The sequence below is a fragment of the Bos indicus x Bos taurus genome, chromosome 18, assembly GCF_003369695.1.
Source record: "Bos indicus x Bos taurus breed Angus x Brahman F1 hybrid chromosome 18, Bos_hybrid_MaternalHap_v2.0, whole genome shotgun sequence".
In the NCBI taxonomy this organism is placed as follows: Eukaryota; Metazoa; Chordata; class Mammalia; order Artiodactyla; family Bovidae; genus Bos; species Bos indicus x Bos taurus.
This window is the reverse complement of record NC_040093.1, coordinates 57,726,222-57,743,859: the sequence shown is the minus strand read 5'-3', so window position 1 is coordinate 57,743,859 and position 17,638 is coordinate 57,726,222. Positions and strand designations below refer to the sequence as shown.

Genomic DNA, 17,638 nt, shown 5'->3' with positions numbered 1-17,638 from the left:
AGTCACCAGTGGGACTCTGTGGGGCAGGGCAGCAGAGGCTCCTGGGGCTGGGGTCATCAGGGGAGAGGAGATGGTCCTGGCATGTTTCCTGGGGTCCTGGGCTGGTCCTCTCAGAGGTCCGGGAGAGTTGCAGGTAGGAGCGCACAGCCTGGGGAGAGCCCAGACTGCCTCCCGGCCTGTCTGCTGCCTCTCTCGGCTCACTGTCCAGCCCAGGTGAGTCTGGTCTCCTCCGCGTGCCTGCGTGAGGCTCACCGTGGGCTGGGGCCTCACTGTGCACAGGCCGGGATGCTGTAGGGGGTTCGGGAGAGCCAGCCTGTGCTTTCCAAAGCACGGATCCCTTCTGGCTCCTGTCCTGGGCCAGTGGGGGGTTTCTGCCCCGTCCAGGGCCTCATGGAGTAGGGGCTGGGGAGAGGGCGCGAGCGCCATGTGGAGGTTTGGTCTGTGAGTCTGGCCACTCTGTAGGCCACAGCTCAGTCACAGGGTGACCCCGGAGGGCGGGGGAAGCTGGGGAGCAGAGTTTGTCACATGTGGGAGACAGGAGCCCCTGGATCAATGGTGACTCCCGCCCTGGGGCCTCTGAGACGCGACAGCAGTCTGGGGGTCTCCAGGGTACCTGGAGTGGAGCTGCTGCCCTGGAAGGGAAATCCACACGGCCTGGTCTTGTCTGGCTCCTGGGTTTGAGCGTGGGGGAAAGTCTGCAGTCTTGCCGTCTGGTGGGGAATAAAACAGAGAAGGTAAATCTCTCGCACGGGCTGAGCAGTGCGCTCATGATCACCATGAGGCTCACCGTCCGTGCGCCGAGGACCAGGCAGCGTGCTCAGTGGATTTTCCGAACAGATGCTGAGGTGGAGACTCAAACGGGGAGAACTGGGGAGAGGCGGAGTGGCGAGGCAAAGGCGGGTCTGCACCACACCTGGGGGTGCTTGTCCGTGAATGTCCACGCGTCTGTCTGCTGGAGGTCCAGAATGACTTCAGCCTCTTGCAGAAGCTTCTCAGTTGGGAACCAGTGCGCTTATCAGTTTCGTGTTTGGCAGACATCCCTTGGCGAATTTGTCAAGTGAGTTCAGGGAACTGGTGTTGGAATGTGAATGCCAAGTATTTGCACAGAGTAAGCGCCAGGTACTAGGTTTTTGGGTGGAGTACCAGCTACTGTGTGTGCAGAGGGGTTTCCAGGTCCTGCCCTTGGGAGCAGGTCCCCCCTACCCCAGGCGCTGGCTGGACAAGGTGGGTGTTCACTGGTACCGCACGTACAAAGTCAGATACACCCTTTGCCCCCCAAAGACTCACAGTCAGATTGGGGTGCACTTCAAATGAGGGGGCACTATAGGAGCACGCCTCCTCAGAGAGATTTGTGCCTTGTCCTGCTGTTTGGAGGCAGGAAGAGGTGCTGCTGCTGGAGGACAGGGGGTTTCATGAAGGACTTCGTCAGAGAGGCTCATCTCGACGGATAGAAGTGGGATTGGGGACTGGCAGAGAAGGGGGTCGGAGAAGGCGATGGCACCCTACTCCAGTACTCTTGCCTGGAAAATCCCATGGGTGGAGGAGCCTGGTAGGCTGCAGTCCATGGGGTCGCTGAGGGTCGGACACGACTGAGCAACTTCCCTTTCACTTTTCACTTTCATGCATTGGAGAAGGAAATGGCAACCCACTCCAGTGTTCTTGCCTGGAGAATCCCAGGGACAGGGGTGCCTGGTGGGCTGCCGTCTATGGGGTCGCACAGAGTTGGACACGACTGAAGTGACTTAGCAGCAGCAGAAAAGGGGGTAGGGGCCAGGGCCGTGGGAGCACCCTGGGAACACTGTGCTGTCCTCCGCAGGCGGTGGGCAGTGTGAGAGCATGTGGGGATGAGGACAGGCAGAGTTGCTCCTCAGTGTTGGGGGGCTCACCGGGGCGCGGGTGGGGTGGGAGGGCCCGTATCACGACATGGGGGTGGGGGGCCCGGCTGAGAGCCCAAGGTGCCCCTGAGTGGGAGCTTCAGGGGAGCGGGGGTCTGCGTCACCAGGCCAGGCTTCAGCCCCAGCAGCAACCACTGGACCGCAATTCACCGCCCCGGGTTCACTTTCAGGAGCTGGGCTGGGTGGACACTGCCATGACCCCTAGGCACCCCCACACTGCTGTCACCCCTCCTTTTCACAGAGGGGGCCCCGGGGCCAGGCCTCTCAGTAGATGCTCTGTGGCTGAGCGGGTGGATGACTGAGTGAAGGAAGGAGCGAACGTCTGGTCGGGTGGGCCCTCGTGTGGGTGGGCAGGGAAGACCGCCACCATACGAGTCCCCTGCCTGTCTCCATCGCCTCCAGTGAAGGGCAGCGCGTGCCCTGCAGTTGCCCCACAAAGGGCTGGACAGGCCTGCGCTTCCTGGCCCGCAGCCCCCAGGGCCCTCGGGTGCTTTCCAGATCCTGGGCCTGGGCCCTCCGCGGGGCATTGTGGCTCCCAGGGCTCCCCTTCTGGAAGCTTCCTTCCTGGAGGCCTTAGGGGGGAGGCCCAGCCTGGCCCTCGGGCGCTTGAGCAGGGGGTCCCATCGAGCCGAGGCTGGGTGGCCGTGTTGGCCCCCGGGGGCCATCGTGGGCCCTCAGGCCAGCGGGCCAGGCGGTGGCGGGGGCAGGGCCGCTCTCTGGGAAGAGGAACAGCCCCTCTCTGACGTCTGTCTGCTGTTCCCGTGGGTTTGTGTTTCCTGACCCAGCGACCTGCCTTGGGGATGGGAAAAGGGAGAGCTTGACCCCCTGCCATCTGGTGACTCCTGCGCTAGGGGGTCCCAGCAGGGGGGCCTCCGGAGTCAGACGGCGGAGGGGACTGCCGGCCAGCAGTGGCACTGAGCCCTTGGTGTGTCTGCACGTTCAGACCAGCCCCCTGTTTACTCGTGGGGAAACCGAGGCTCCGAGAGCCTCAGCGACACTGGGACCCAGACGGCCTGGCTGCACAGCCACAGGCTCCTTCCTTTATAGCACGGTGCCCGCAGGGCAGCGAGAACTGCAGCTGGCACCCACCCCGTCTCTGTGCTGAGTCCTTCACGTACACGAGCGCTTCTCTCTTTCATTGTTTTGAGCACAGTATAGTCAGTTTACAGCATTGTATTAGTTTCGGGTGTATCAGGTATAGTGATCCGATGTTTTTACCGCTTTTGCTCAGTTAGACGTTATAAGGTAACGGCTGTAATTCCCTGTGCGGTAAGGCGTGTCCTTGTTGCTTATCCATGTTATACGCAGTAGTTTGTGCCCCTGTCTTGCCCCTCAGCCCTGCCCTTTCCCTGCTGGTAACCACTGGTTTGTTCTCCACCTCTGAGTCTGAGTCTGTTTGGCTGTATGTATGCATTTGTGTTGTTTTCCAGACTCCACACATAAGTGACATCATGCAGTATTTATCTTTCTCTGTCTGATTTATTCCACTAAGCATAATATTCTCTAGGTTCCGGCCTGTTGCTGCAGATGCCAGAATTTCATTCTTTTTTATGGCTAAGTAATATTCCATCGTAAGCATACATCCCATTTTCTTAATGTTTGTCTGTTGAGGGACACCTGGGTTGCTTCCGTGTCTTGGCTATTGTAAACAGTGCTGCTGTGAGCATTGAGGTGCATTATCTTTTCAAATTAGAGTTGTCTTTTTTTTTCCCAGGTATATTCCCAGGAGTGACACTGCTGGGTCAGATGTAGATGAACTTGTTTAAACTTCCCGATGCCCCTGTGAGGTGCCGCCTTCATTGTGCCCATTTTGCAGATGGTCAGACTGGGTCCTAGAGAGATGAGGTCACTGTTCACCCAGCTAGTGGTGCTGGAGCTGGGATTTGCCTCCAGGGCATCTGGCTCCAGAGAATAACTGCGAGCGCCGGTGGGCAGGGCTCAGGAGCAGAGGCGGAGAAAGGCCCAGGGTGGTCAAGGCTGTGTGAGGGGGTGGTGCCCGTGGAGTGGGGGAGGGTGGGGACTGAGCGAGCGTCTCACCCTGGGGGGTTCAGCTGTCTCCCTGCAGACCTGTGGAGGTTTGCTTCTCACCTGCCCCTGGTAAGGTGTCGGGATCATGAACTCAACCTCTCAGAGCCTGTTTGCTCACCTGAGATGGCCTGTCCCCTAGAGCTGACTTTGATGGCTCGGTGGTGGCAAGCCTGGGGTCCAAAGCCCACTGTGGAGCGTGGCTGGGCTCCCCCGCCCTTGGGGCTCTGGCTCGGCCCCCAGAGCCTTCTCCGACCGCTGGTGGGATGAGGGGAAACTTGGCCCGGTGCTTACCCAGCTGGGGACCATGGCGTCTGTACCCACCTATCTTCTCTGTCAGCTGTTCGCCTCCAAACTTGTAAAATAAAACAAAAATAATCCCACGGGGACGATGATGATCTTACAAAATGCAGAAGGAAATCATTCTCCCATAACCCCGCCACCCAGAAACCACCCAGGTGGACGCTTTGGGGTAGAGGTGTCTCTGCTCTCCCCTGGATGAGTCCGTGTGACACACGCGGTCGTGTGCACAGTGAGCTGGGCCAGGCCTTCTTAGTCACCGGTGCTGAGCCATTCTCGTGCACCATCTCAGAGTGTGTGTGCGCTCTGGCCCCGTGGGTCTCGGGGCCCAGATCCTGCTTGCTGGTGGGGACTGTCCTGGGCTTTGTGGATGTTGAGCTGCGCACTTGGCCCTGGGCCACTAGATACCAGCGCTCTGCTCCCCACAGTTAGAACAGCCCCCGATGCCCGCAGATGCAGCCGGGAGTCCCCTGGGGGGCACAGGGTGGATTGAGAACGCCGTGGTGACCCGGCAGGGGCCTCGTCTGCCCCCAGAGGTCCCACGTGAGGAGCGGCCCCAGCTGCGGGCTGGCCCCTGGCGGAGCTGGGAGCCTGCACTCCGCCTGCAGTCACCTTGCCCCCCTGGAACCTGGCACACGGTGGGAACCAGGAGCTAGCTGTGTGGGGCCGCAGGAGCCCTGACCCCGGCGTCTGTGGTGCAGGGCCGAGAGCCGAGGGCCCCGGAAGGAAATCCCGAGCTCCCCACACCTTTGATCCCTGCTGCGGGGCACCCCCCACTGTCCCTGCCTTCGCCTGATGACTCAGGACTTCAGAGATCTGGGTTGTTGGAAGGGGAATTGCATCATGCCAATAAAAAAAGAAGAGAAAATTAGCATTAGAAAGTTTTGGTGTGGGGAAAACGACTTTGAGACTCGCTTCTTGAATCCTGTCTAAGTTGTGTTTTAGGGGGATGGGGCGCAGAGGGGGTGGTGGGCACAGAGAGGAGGGGGTGGGTGCAGTGGGCGGCCGGCTTCGTGGCTCTCCTGTAAAGGCCTCCTGTGCTTGAATCAAGCCCCACCCGTGGCTGTGCTCTGGGTTCCCCTGCTCTTTGTAGCCGGGTGACCACACCACCAGCAAGGATACCCAGAGGAAGCTTCTGGAGCCTGTGTGGGTTCTGCTGGCAGGTGCAGTGACGGGGTGAGGGTCTCTGGCCAGAGACTGTTGCGGAGGGCAGTGGTCTGGGGCCCTCTGATGCCCCAGTGGTGAGCAGGGCGCCCTCTGGGCTGGGACAGCCAAGCGTTGGTGGATCTCAGCGCCTGGCCAGGTGGTCCTGTGTCAGGCACGACCCGCTCGGCGTTCACGGCGGGTCCTGATTGAAGGGGTGCCTGCTGCAGAGCAAAACCCTGGGGAAGAGGTAGCTCATGACCCTGCCTCCCGGGTCCAGCCTTCCCTGATGGGGACGTTCATTGTCTACAACTGCTGCCCAGTGATTTTGGATCCAGATACTTCTTAATTAGGCCACAGGAGCAGTGGCGTGATGCAGCCCTTGGTTTTCTTGTCTGTAAGATGGGGCTAAGGGGGGCTGCCCCCGGGTTCTCTAAAGAATGAAGGGCCATGGTGCACGCATGGAAAGTGCCCAGTGGTGTCACGCAGGGAGCAGCGCTCAGCAGACACCCCTGCGTCGTCACTGCCAGCTCGAGCCTGTCCTGCTCTGCCTGCCGCGCTCCTGATTCTGCTCAACTGGGAACTTCTTGAAGGCAGGGGTCTCATCCAGCAACACCCAATGATGTCAGCGCTGGCTTCTGGCAGAATCCAGTTGCCTGACGTGTAGAGGCCCCGGGCGTCACAGGCCGAGAAGGGATGGAATGGGTCTCAGGTTTTGTGGGAAACCCCAGCCCTGCCTGGTGACCCCAGAGCTGTCGGGAGAACCTCCAGGGTGTGCCTGTGACCTCGGACCCTGGGACCTGGAATGGACCTCAGCCCTGGACTCAACCCCAGCCGCCGCGTCACCGACTCGGGCAAGATGGAAACCGGCAGTTGGGAGGATTAAGCTATTATTGGTGGTTTTCACCTCAGCTTTCAGCAGCAGTGCTTGGGAAATAAGATTTTGATCTTGGAAAATATGATTTAAAAACAGAAATGAAAGTCGCTTTTATTTTCTCAACGAGATTGCCCCTGACACATGCACAGGGCCTAAATGTTGGCGTTGAGGCTGAGCCTGCCGGTGGGGAGGCCACGCGTGGTGCTTCTGCGAGGCATGCCTGTACACACGTCTTAACCCCTGCACCCCGGCTTCCCACCTGTGATCCCCCAACTTGGGTCTGCAGTGCAGGGGCATGTGATTTAGACAGGGCCCTGGCAGGCCCTCGTCTCTGGAGGTAGCTCACCGTGTGGTCTCAGCCTCGCTGACAGCGTCGGCGGTAACCCTGCTGCCAGGGGAGGGGGCACCTCCTTTGGACCCCTGCCGAGAATTGAGCCCCTTGCTGAGTGGCTTCACGGGGCTTGCCTCTGGTTCTTCACTCCCAGCGTGCCCGTCTCCGAGCGGGAACTGGGTGCTCTCCCGTCGGTCGAGGCCTGGGAGCTCTGCGTCCCCACTGGGCCTCTGTGGAGCCTTCTAAGAGGGGAGGTGTCCTGGCTGCCCCAGGGCTGACGCTCCCCCTTCGTGCACTCTTCTGTGTGTCAGCTCACCCCCAGGCTTCCATGCCCTCAGCCTGCAGGTGGGTCTGGCCCATCAGTAGGGACCCTGGAGGGAGATGGGCCCTTTAGCTTCTCCCTCGGGCTGCCGTGGGCAGGCAGCGTCCCTCAGCCACAGCCCCTGTCCCGTTGCCCCCTGTCCCGGCTTCTGCAGCTGGGGCTTCTCCATGTCCCTTTGGGCTGCAGGGCAGGAATTAGGCAACCGAAACTGTCCCACGCGTTTCCACTCGCTCCTGTGTCCCGGGAAAGCCCCAGCCCCAAGCCGGTCAAGACAGTGGGTCGCCCCAGGTAGAAACCCCCTCTCGTGCTTTGCCCGTGCTCTGCCCAGACCTTGCTGTGTTGGCCTTTTGTCGCAGTTTCTTCAGAGGACACCAGTTTGTGTCTGCCATCTGTTTCTTTCCGGGGCCCCGACTGAGGCCCCAGAAGCTCCAGGAGGATGGAGCTGTTTGCAGAGCTTCCCTCCCCTTAGAGTTCAGAGTGACCAAAGGGGCTGTACTGCTGAATGTGGGGAAAGAAGTTACTCTTTTGCACTTAGACCTTTTTTTTCTGAAAATATGCCCCTTCAAAGACAAACGGTGATGGTGGTGGTGGTGGTGGTGGTGAAAGCAGTGGCTCTGCCCACTTACTACGAGCTTGTTGTTGTGTTAAGAACCCCGATGCACTGATGTGTTTAATCATCATGACAACCCTCAGCGGCTTTTCCAGGATGAGAGAACTGAGGCTGAGTGAGATGAAGTAATCTGCCGGAGCTCAGGATGGGCCCGAGGTCGGGCCAGGGCCTGAACCCCAGAGGCCCTCCCCGCGAGGTCCCTGTGCCCGCTGATGAGGTGTTCTGCAGCCCGGGCCGACCCAGGCAAGCCCACGGTTGCACTCCTCCTGGCTTGGACGGGCTGTCTCGCCGGGTGTGCAGGCAGCAGATCTGATGTTTTCCACTTCCTCTCATGTGGCGGGGCTTGTGTGTATGGAGCACGCAGGGCTGGCTGGGCGGCCGGTTTTGGCTTTGCTGAATTTAGCTATGGCCAATGTTGGAAAATGTTAGTCTGTTCTTTCCTTTTCCGTCCCTCCCCACTTTTAAAATTTTTGTAATTAAAATCAGAGGCAGCCAGAATTGAAAGCGAGTCTGCAGGTCATCTAGCTCTGGGATGGCAAATGCATGTGACACATGTGTAGCCCCTCCTCTTTGCGTTGCCCCTGGTAGATACTACTAATCAATCCTGGCAGAATCACGCCTTCCCTTTAAACCTGGAGACAGTCAGTACCAAGCAGTTGTTGGCAGGCAGCATGTGTCCCACTGCACACATTCGGAACCCAAGGCCCAGAGAAGTTACATGACCCTCATGGGAGCCACTGGGGTTGTGGAGCTCACTCTTCAGGGGACTCGCTGGGAGATGACTTGGGGTTGAAAGCCTGCCAGTGTGGGGGAAGGACCTGGGTTTTGCATAGCAGTGTGTGGATCTGGGTTTAAATCCCACTTCTGCTTCTGGTTGCAACTTGAGGCAGGCCACGTGGCTTCCGTGAGCCGGCGTCGCGGGGCTGTGGGGGGCGAGTGCCGCGGAGGGTTCACTCAGCCTCCTGCAGATGCCGATTGCGGGCCCGGCGGCACGGGGACTGCTCTGGTCCCGGCATGTGGTGTCAGCCCCGTGGACGAGGCCCCGCCCTCCGTGACCTCAGAGACCAGGCCTGACTCAAGTAGCGCTGGGTTTCTCCCCCTCCGCTTCTTGGAAGCCTGTGAGATTGTACTGGTATGGTTATTTTTTTTCTTTAACAGCTCTTCCGTCACATCCACTTAAATTTGGCCTGTTTATGCATCACAGGGAATTTATTTTTTTCTTTCCTCCCTAGTTTCGTTGTTGCCCTTGTATCAAGGCGGGTTGGGTCAGGGAGACCGAATGGATGGGCCAGGATACTGCGTCCTTTAGACTGTTTAGAGGGACACCCTCCTCTTGGAAATCTGATGAGAGCTGTGGACCCTTCCTCAGGCAAAATGGTAAGAAGACAGGATCATAAAGTTTGGCATCTAGAGTATAGGCATTTTTAGGAATTGATTCATGGACCACCCCCCCCCATCAGGTTATAAACCAGTCCAGGGGGCCTGTGAGACTCCACCAGCAGGAAATGGACCTCTGCCCAGAAATAAACGTGTAAGTGACAAAAGAAGGACGTTTCATTATGAAAGGTCAAGGTTTTTATTTGAAAGGTCAAGGTTTTTATTAGGAGTTCCGCTCCATGGCTGGGCCCATGGGTTTGTCCACGTAGCACTTCGTATGCTCGTTAAGCTGTGTTTAGTCTTCTTGGTTATGGTAAAACATTTTTTCTTTTATCCTAGTCTGGAGTTTCAAGGTTGGTACTTCTTGCCCCTAAAGTGTTTATTTTAAGGTTTAGCACAGTGCTTTACTCTGATAAGGCAGACAGCATCCCTGCAGACACGCTGTGGTCAAGCCCAGGCCGATCGCGCCGGCATCGCACGTGGTGGCCCAGCACTCAGCTCGCCCAGCACACAGAGTGCCCTTGGGCCCCTCACCTCTGACCTGCGGAGCTGGGGACAGAATGACCCCCAACCCCTGGAGGTCAAGAACTAAAGAAGAGTAAGCCTGACAGTCTAGGCCTGGAGGACCTCCAAATGGGCCGCAGTGGGTTTTGCATTCACTTCCTTTTGGAATTTGGACTCAGAAGTGTGGATGCTTTGCGCTCTGAAAGGTTGGTGTTTTGTGTGATGTGTGATGCAGGTTGCCTGGCAGATTCAGCTGAAGGGGACTGAGTTCCTCCATCAGCTGCAGGGTGGGTACAGTTCTAGCACCTCCTCCCCTGGACGCGGGGGACTTCGGGCAGGCTGACGTGCAGAGTGAGGAGAAGGCCAGGGTCTTCCTTGGTTGGCAGCTTGCAGAAGAACCCCAGGAATGGGTTTCCTCATTGTCTTTGACTCTTTGATGCTGCCTCCCCCAACCTGGGTACTCTCTGTAGCCACGCCCTGGAGAAGCATGATTTAGGTGACTATAGAGAGAGAAGGTTCCAGGGGAGCATTTCACATGTAGACCTGGGATTTTGCCGGGCTGGTTCCTTTGCCACGATGTTGCACTTGCGTGTTCTTAAGCCAGAGAGAAGAGCTGAACTTTCCCTCTTGTTTGCTTCATCACTCCCACCACATTTGGCAGTTTGGGTGGGATGTGGTTGTGTTTTTTTTTTATGACTCTCAGATTCGATTTTAGAAGTGTGCTGTGCGCCTGGAGGCCTCTCGCATCCTTGAAGATTTCGTAGGGAGTTCCAAACCGACTGTCCAGCTGGGCATAACAATGGAATCTGCCGTTTCTTGAGCACCTGCTGTGTGCCAGGCGCTTGGGCACCTGATTGCACCCTTGCAGCACCGCCCACCCCCCAGTTACAGCCCATGTTACAGGGCTGTGGACAGCCCCTGGCCGCTGGGCTCACACAGCTGTAGGCTGGGAGTCACACCCTGGTCCGGCTGGCCTGAGTCCGTGGGCTTTTCCCTGAGTCCCACGCTTCTCCTGTGACCTCGAGGGACTTTCTGAGTGTTCTTTCTGTCTCCACCCTGGTAAGATTCCACTGGAGGAAAAATGAGTAGGCATCGGTTGGATAGCAAGGCAAGGTCTGGAGAGTTCTGCTTCTCCAGCTCAGCCGCCTCCCTGCTGAGCTCAGATGTGGCTGGGGTCATCTCTGCCATCCAGCCACTGGCCAGGCCGCCCCTCTCCAAGTAACTAGCTCTGGGGTGAAGTTGGGGCTCCGTCTGCCTCACCTCTGTGACCTTTCCTGGCAGCCGGGGCTGGTGTGTAAAAAGGGCAGAGGAGGTAGCTTTCCCATCAGTTTCCCTGTTTTATGGAGAGGCCTGGGCTCTGGGGGCGTGGCTTGGGCGTGGCCACTCAGACAGACAGATGGGAGTCCAGGCTGAGCCTGAGTTGTTCCTGGTAGGCATGCACCGCCCCTTTACCTGGAACGGATGCCTCTTGGGGGTTGGTGTCAGGACCTGGAGGCAGATACCTGCCAGCATCTTCCTCAAATCAGCTCTGAGTCACTGCAGGAAGGAACGGATCTGTGTGGTCACTCAGTCCACCTCTGGTCTGGTGGGATCATCTGGGCTGGTGCTTCCATTTTGCAGTTGGGCAAACGGAGTCACCGTTCCTTCCCCAGCACAGCTTCTGGTTTTCTCTCTTTAGTTGCAGTGTACTGCTGTGGTCTTATCTAGGCATCTGAGTTCTGTGTGTGAGTGCTGTAACACGCACACCATTTATCATTCTAGCTGTTTGTTGGGGTAATGGTGCCATCACCACCACTGTACCCCGATCTTCATCACGCTCAGCATAAACCCTGCCCCTGTTAAACTATAACTCCCCCTTCCGCCCTCCCCCCAGCTCCTGGCGACCGCTGTCCCGCTTTCTGTCTTTGTGGGTTTGCCTCTTCTAGGTACCTCACGTGAGTGGCATCACACGGTGCTTGTCCTCCTGTGTCTGCCTTCTGTCACTTAGCTTAATGTTTTCACAGTCTCCCCATGTTGTGTGTGCGTGCACTCAGTCATATCTGACTCTTTACCCCATGGACTGTAGTCTGCCAGGCTCCTCTGTCCATTGGATTTTCCCGGCAAGAATACTGGAGTGGGTAGCCATTTCTTTCTCCAGGGGATCTTCCTGACCCAGGGATTGATCCCAAGTCTCTTGCGTCTCCTGCGTTGGCAGGTGGGTTCTTTACCAGCTAAGCCATCATGGAAGCCCCTGCCCATATTGTAACATATATCAAAATTTCATTCCTTTTCATGGCTGAATAGTACTCCGTCGTATGGGCGGACCATATTTCGTTTATCCATTCATCTGTTGATGGACATTGGGTTGTTTCCATGAACTTTTGTTGTGCGATTGATGATGCTGTGAACATGGGGCAAATGTTGGTTAGGGCTGTTGGTTGCAGTTTTTTTTGTTTTTTAAAATGTTATTCACTTCAAAGCCTTTATCAGAGACACGATTCTCTTCTGGGGTGGGTGGGTAGCCTTGAGCTCCAGAGGGACTCTGATGTTTCTTTCCCCTTCCCCACGCAGGACAAACCAGACCTCCTCCTCCTCTCCAGCAAAGGGACGCAGGATGGGGCCCAGGCCAGACCACAGAGGGGTCCTCGGGCCTCTGAGCGTTCACCCCGGATGGAAAGTGCGGTTGATTGCAGTTCTTTTGTCTATATGCCTCGTTGTAGACGTTTATTATTGAAGGACGGTCATCTCCACCTCTCCCATTTCAAAGGGAACTCAGGTGCACTGTAGAATACTTAGTCGATACGGTCAAACAAGAGAAGAAAATAAAATAACCAGAACGAGAACATCCAGGAATGATAATTTGTGTTTTTTTGGTAGGTCGGTCATTGGCGTGGGCTGTTTTTTCCGTCCACCCGGGATCACTCTGTATCTGCAGTCTTTGGTGCTGTGAATAGGTCTTCGTGCAGGGATGGGAAGGCCTCGGCGTGAGGCGCCGGGAGCAGGGAGGAGGCGCCGGCCCGCCTCTGCCACGGGCTGAACGTGCATTCCCTCCAGGAAGCCCCTCTCGGGGACCCGTTCCTGCCTGTGACTGCTGGGCCTCCTTCACCCAGTCCCCTTGTTGTCACTTGCCCCCCGGCCAGTCCGCCTAGTCCCACGCCTGGTGGTGCTTCCTGTTCCGTAGCGAAGGGGCTGAATGAATGGGTGAGTGAGACTGACAAGCCTGCTGACTTGAGACTCACGGAGATAAAGGAAGGGCTTTTCGGGGGGCCCTTCCGCCCGCACCCTGCGCCCGGCGCGCTTCACACCGCGTCGTCCCTCTTCTGTGTCCCCTGCTGTGGATGCTCTCCCCCAAAGCTGCCTTCACATGGCCCCATTTACACCCCCTGTGCGTGTCCCCTCCCTGCACACGTGCTTGCCGCGGGTCTCCTGTGTATCAAGTGCCTGACTAGTGGCTGGGTGTGGGGTGACCAACACAGGGCCCCTTCAAGGACCTCACATTCCAGGGTAGGGGGACATCTGTGTGCAAAAGAACATGGTGACTTCAGATAGTCGTTAAGTGTGAAGAAGAAAAACACATCTTTTTCTCCTCCCGCCCCTTTCTTTTAATCCAATCCGGCACTTTCTTGCTTGCTTGAGGCCAGGGTTGTGTGCACTTTACTGTGTTCGAATCCCAGCTCCTCCTCTTGCTGGCAGTGCCCTTGGCAGTGCCCTTACACTTGGCAAGCCTGCGTCTTCCCACCTGTGTAGGAAAGACAGTGGTGTGTCTGCTCTCTGGGCTGTGGTGCGGCCCGGGGGCGGTGCAGCCCGCAGCACGCCGTGCTCAGTGAGTGCCTGGTGTGCAGCTGCTCTCGCCACGAACCTGCGATCCCAGAATGAAGCTGCCAGCTCTGTGGTTTTAAAACGACGAAACCAGCCCATCCGGAGCAGAGGAGCCAGAGGAGCATTGAGTGTGGGGGACTCGACACAGCTTCGCTTCCCTGGATGTGAGGCTGAATCACGTTTGTCCAGCCTGCCCTTCTCCCTGGGAGCAGGGACAGAGGGGTCCAGCGTGACGGGCCCCGGGCCTCACCAAGCTGGGGAAGCCGGCGCCAGGAGTTCTGCGTCAGGGCCCGCCCCTTTCCCTTTGCCTCAGATGGGGCCAGGGCTCTCTGGTTAGATGGTTGGGATGCTCAGAGCATACAGGAGAATAAGCAGAAGCCCCCAGAATGCCCTTGGAAGCATCCCCATCCTCATAGGGCGTGGACAGGGGCTTCCCTGGGTTCAGAGAGGTTTCTAAATTGAGCCAGTTTCCAGGTCATCAGGCACAGTGCTTGGCAAGATCGCAGGGTGCCCCCCTGGCCCAGGTGGGCCCAGCCAGTGTGGCCATCGGTCTTGAACCCTCATGGCCCCTCACTGCGGGCCCTGGGTGAGCCCTTCAGTGTCTCTGAGAGTCCAGCCTCAGGTTCGCCTGCGCAGGAGGTGCGGCACGGGGTGGGGGACAGAGCAGCCCCAGCAGGGGCGCCCCAGATGCCTGCCGTGTGGATGCGGTCCCCTTGGGAGCACCACCTGAACCCTGGCTCAGGTCTGGAAAGAACAGACACGGGGCCTTGCTTTCTGGGCCTCCTTGTTGTGCTCCTCTTCGAACCCGAGGGGTCCCGGGCCTGGGCCTGCTCCACAGGACCGTGAGGGGCTCAGCCATACTGGGGTTGTGCGGTGGCTCTCGAGTCCGAGACGACGTGAGGGTGGGGAGGTGGGCGAGGGCTGCATGGGGAGCTGCTCCCTCCTTCCCAGGTCGGCTCTGAAAGATGCTCCGCTGGGCTCACCCCCTCCCCTCCCGCCCGCCTCTCCCACCTGGCCGCGGGTCTGTGCCAAGTGGGGAAGGGCGGCTTCCAGCCCCAGCCCTGCACTGCCTTTCCTCATGGGATGGAGCCTTCCGCACGAGGGAAGACCCTCGTGAGAAGACCCTCCTGCCTGTGTGCTGGGGGCTCCCGCTTGGCACTTAGGTGTCCGTGCCCGAAGCACGCACTTAGGGAGTGTCTGCTGGATACCAGGTGTGGTGGCAAGGGTCAGGAACACAAGAGCTCAAGAGAAAGAGAGCTGAGGACAGTTGGAGCTAACGCCCTGTGTGCTGGAGGTTCGGGGGGAGCACCAGGGTCCCCCGAGGAGAGAGCTGCTGATCAGAGAAGGAGTTGACTCTGGCCGGTTGGAAGAGGCGAGGGGCAGCATTCCAGGCCTGGAGGCGTGGCAGGGCCGGCCCAGCTGGAGAGGGAGATTCTCCTTGTGCCAGGACTGTGGTGAGCGGGGTGGGCCCAGGCGAGCTGTCCATGTGCCGGGCTCAGGACTTTGGACTCGGACGTGGAAGCCCGATCTCTGGAATGTCCCTGAACATCTTGCTCCTTCGTGCTCAGCCTTGCAGGGACCTCGTTCTTTGCCCCCACTTGGTCATCCTTAGGCCTGAGAACCTGGGGAAGGCCAGCTGGTGACCAGGGTGGGGCTCGATTCATTGCCAGCGAGGAAGTGGCCTTTCCCCCTGAACCTTTGGTGTTGGTGGGGAGACTCACAGGGCCAGCCCTTAAGATCTCCCTGGGCCACAAGCTTCTAGGCCCAAGACGGTGGAGAGAACTGCCTGGTATTTGAAAGGCTGGGATCAGTTTTCCAGGGTGAAGGGAACCCCGGGGCCAGTGATCAGAGCAGCAGGTTGGGAGTTCTCCTCCAGGCTCCAGCTGTGTGACCTTGGGCAAGTGTCCTAGCCTTTCTCAGCTTTCACTTCTCATTGGCACAGTAGGGTGGCTCTCGGTACCAATCGTCTGGGCACCAGAGAGGATTTGCTGAGAACAGTGCACATCCGGTTAGAGCTGTGCCCGGCACTTAAACGGTGCCCGAGACAACGAGGGAATCTTAGCAGTCCTCCCCCCAAGACGAAGAGCCGGGGCCTGACTCCTGCACCTGGGAGGGAGGGGCCAGAGACGGCTTCCCAGGGCAGGAGACTTGGCGCTTTGGAGACAGGCTGTGCCCTGTGTGTGACCCTGGGCAAATCTCTGAGCTAAAGTTGAGCACGTTATTTACAGCCTCATCCTCACCCCTTAGTTGCCTGGCTTGGAAAATGGGATGACAACCCTTTACTCCCAGGCCACGGTGGGGACGAGAGCCGCCAGGTGGAGGCTCCAGTCTGAACCACGTTTGAGGGGATGGCATTGAGCAGGGCTTTCCGCAGCTCCCCCTGTCTCCCAAAAACCCCCCGCAGACGGTTGGGGGCAGGGAAGCCAAGGCTCAGCCCCGGTGGGAGCGCTGGCCTCGTGACATTTCACCCAGAGCTGTGTGTTATCTTTTGCAGAAGTCATGAGCCGGAGGAAGGACAAACCACTTCCTCTACAGTCTTCAGATTTATCAGGCTCAACTTTTGACAGTTTCAGTTTGAAGAGAATTGAAAAAAAAAAAAAGAAAACGACGCAAGCAACGATGTTGAGAAGCGTTAGATAAATACAGCGGCCTCCAGCCTCTGCTCCCTGCGCCCCGCCTTTGGACAGGGCGCCCATCTGTGGGAGGCTGCGGGGATGCCCTCGGGTTCGAGAAGCCGTACGAGTTGGGAGCCTTCTGTGTGTGGGCTGCTGGCTGAGAGGCCAGGGCTGCAGGGCTCTGCCCCGGGTTCCTTGTCCTGTGCGCTGTGGTATCTGCACAGACGTCAGGTTGTGGAGATGATGTTTTAGAAGTTTGACCTCAAAGCAGCTTTCTTTTCCCCTCGCAGTGTTTGAAGAAGGTGCTGAAGATAAGCTGGGCCACCCTGCAGTGACTGGCCGGCCCCCTGGGACTCTGGCCTGGGTCTTGTCCCCTCAGCCCCTGGCCACCTGCTAAGACTGCACACACAGGGTACTCTCGGGAGCCTGGGGAGACTGCAGGGAACTGCGACTTGGTGGCAGAAATGATTGAATATTGGTTTCACAAAGTTCAAACTACAACTTTGCAAGTCAACTCAATTCCTGACTTTCTGGTGTCATTTCTTGGCTGTGGCCCCGAGACTCCTAAGATCAGTAACAGGAGGAGGCCCTTTCTTGGGGAGGAATGGGGAACGTAATGGTTGGTGTCCTTATGCATGTACGTATACACATGTAGATACACGCGTGCATGTACACAAGCATGTATATACACATACAGACACACACGGGCGTATACACAAGTGGGCACATGCATACATGTGCACACGCTCCTATACACACGTTTTCAAGGACTGGTGTTTCACTCCTGTGTTCACATCTACCGGGTAGGTCTGCGTGACTGGGGGCAAGTCGTCCAACCTCTGCCCTGAGTCCTTGTCTCTGACGAGATCGGCAGTACTATTGATGAGTCCTCATCTCTGTGAGGAGGTTGGCAGGACTACTGATGTCCTGAGATTGTGGTCAGGATGCAGTGAAAGCACTCACGCAGCAAGCTTGTGACGAGGCCCAGGGCCTGGAAGTGGCTCAGTGCAGATGAGCTGTTGTGTTCCTCATCTCTCCTCGTCTCTTTGGCCGTCCTCTCTGCTGTTCGCACGGCCCTCGGCCTGCCCACGGCTGGAGGATTTGGCCCGTCCGGCCTGTGGTTCTCCTGGTTGCACAGTGACTCTGCCACCCACTCAGCACCGCCAGACAGCTGCTCCGTGCCCCGCTCTGTCCCAGGGCCACGCACAGCCTCTGTTCTCAGGAAGCTTAGAGCTCATGGTGCGGCTGTGATGATAGCAGCCGAACTAGTCAGCAGTCACCATGGTCCCTTCAGGGGTGCCGAGTGCTAGGGCAGAAACGGGACGGGGGAGGAGCCACACTGTAGACGGTGCAGTCAAGGAGGATCTCTCTGAGGTGGTGACGCCGATGCTGAGCCAGTCCTGTGAGGTCTGGGGAGGAACGTTTCCGGGTTGGGAACGGGGTGCAAAGGCCCTGAGGTGGCAGGCTCGTGGGGCAAGCATGGTGACCTCAGCAAGGAGCTGGGATTTTTGTTCCCAGTGTCTTGGGGAGCAGGGGCGTGGTGAGGTCAGCCTTTTTCTCAGGCTGGTGGGAGAGGGCTTGAGGGTGGACCGTGTGTCCTGTTCTCCTGCTGCCCCTGTGGGCCTCCTGGATCTGGCCACATGGCAGCTGCCCGGCGGCTGCCCCAGGCAAGTGGAGCCCTCATCCCAAGGGTTTGCGCACAGACGGTCCCTGGGTGTCTGATGGGCCAGGCCTGTGTCCTCGGCGTCCTGACCTGTGCAGTGAGCTGAACGTGGGCGCCTTCAGCCCAGTACCCCTCTGCCTGGGGCCCTGCCCCCGCATCCTCTCCTGAGGTCAGCTCC

The 17,638-nt window shown here is 58.1% G+C and overlaps 1 protein-coding gene and 1 long non-coding RNA gene across 2 annotated transcripts in view; both read left to right on the top strand.

The window, feature by feature from the left end:
- Positions 1 to 17,638, top strand: part of CMIP (c-Maf inducing protein) — a 210,438-nt gene that overhangs the window by 8,911 nt on the left and 183,889 nt on the right. The window lies entirely within an intron of this gene.
- LOC113875497 lies at positions 5,227 to 12,208 on the top strand. Its single transcript, XR_003506257.1, has 2 exons — positions 5,227 to 9,590; positions 11,935 to 12,208. It is a non-coding gene; the product is annotated as an uncharacterized LOC113875497 (long non-coding RNA).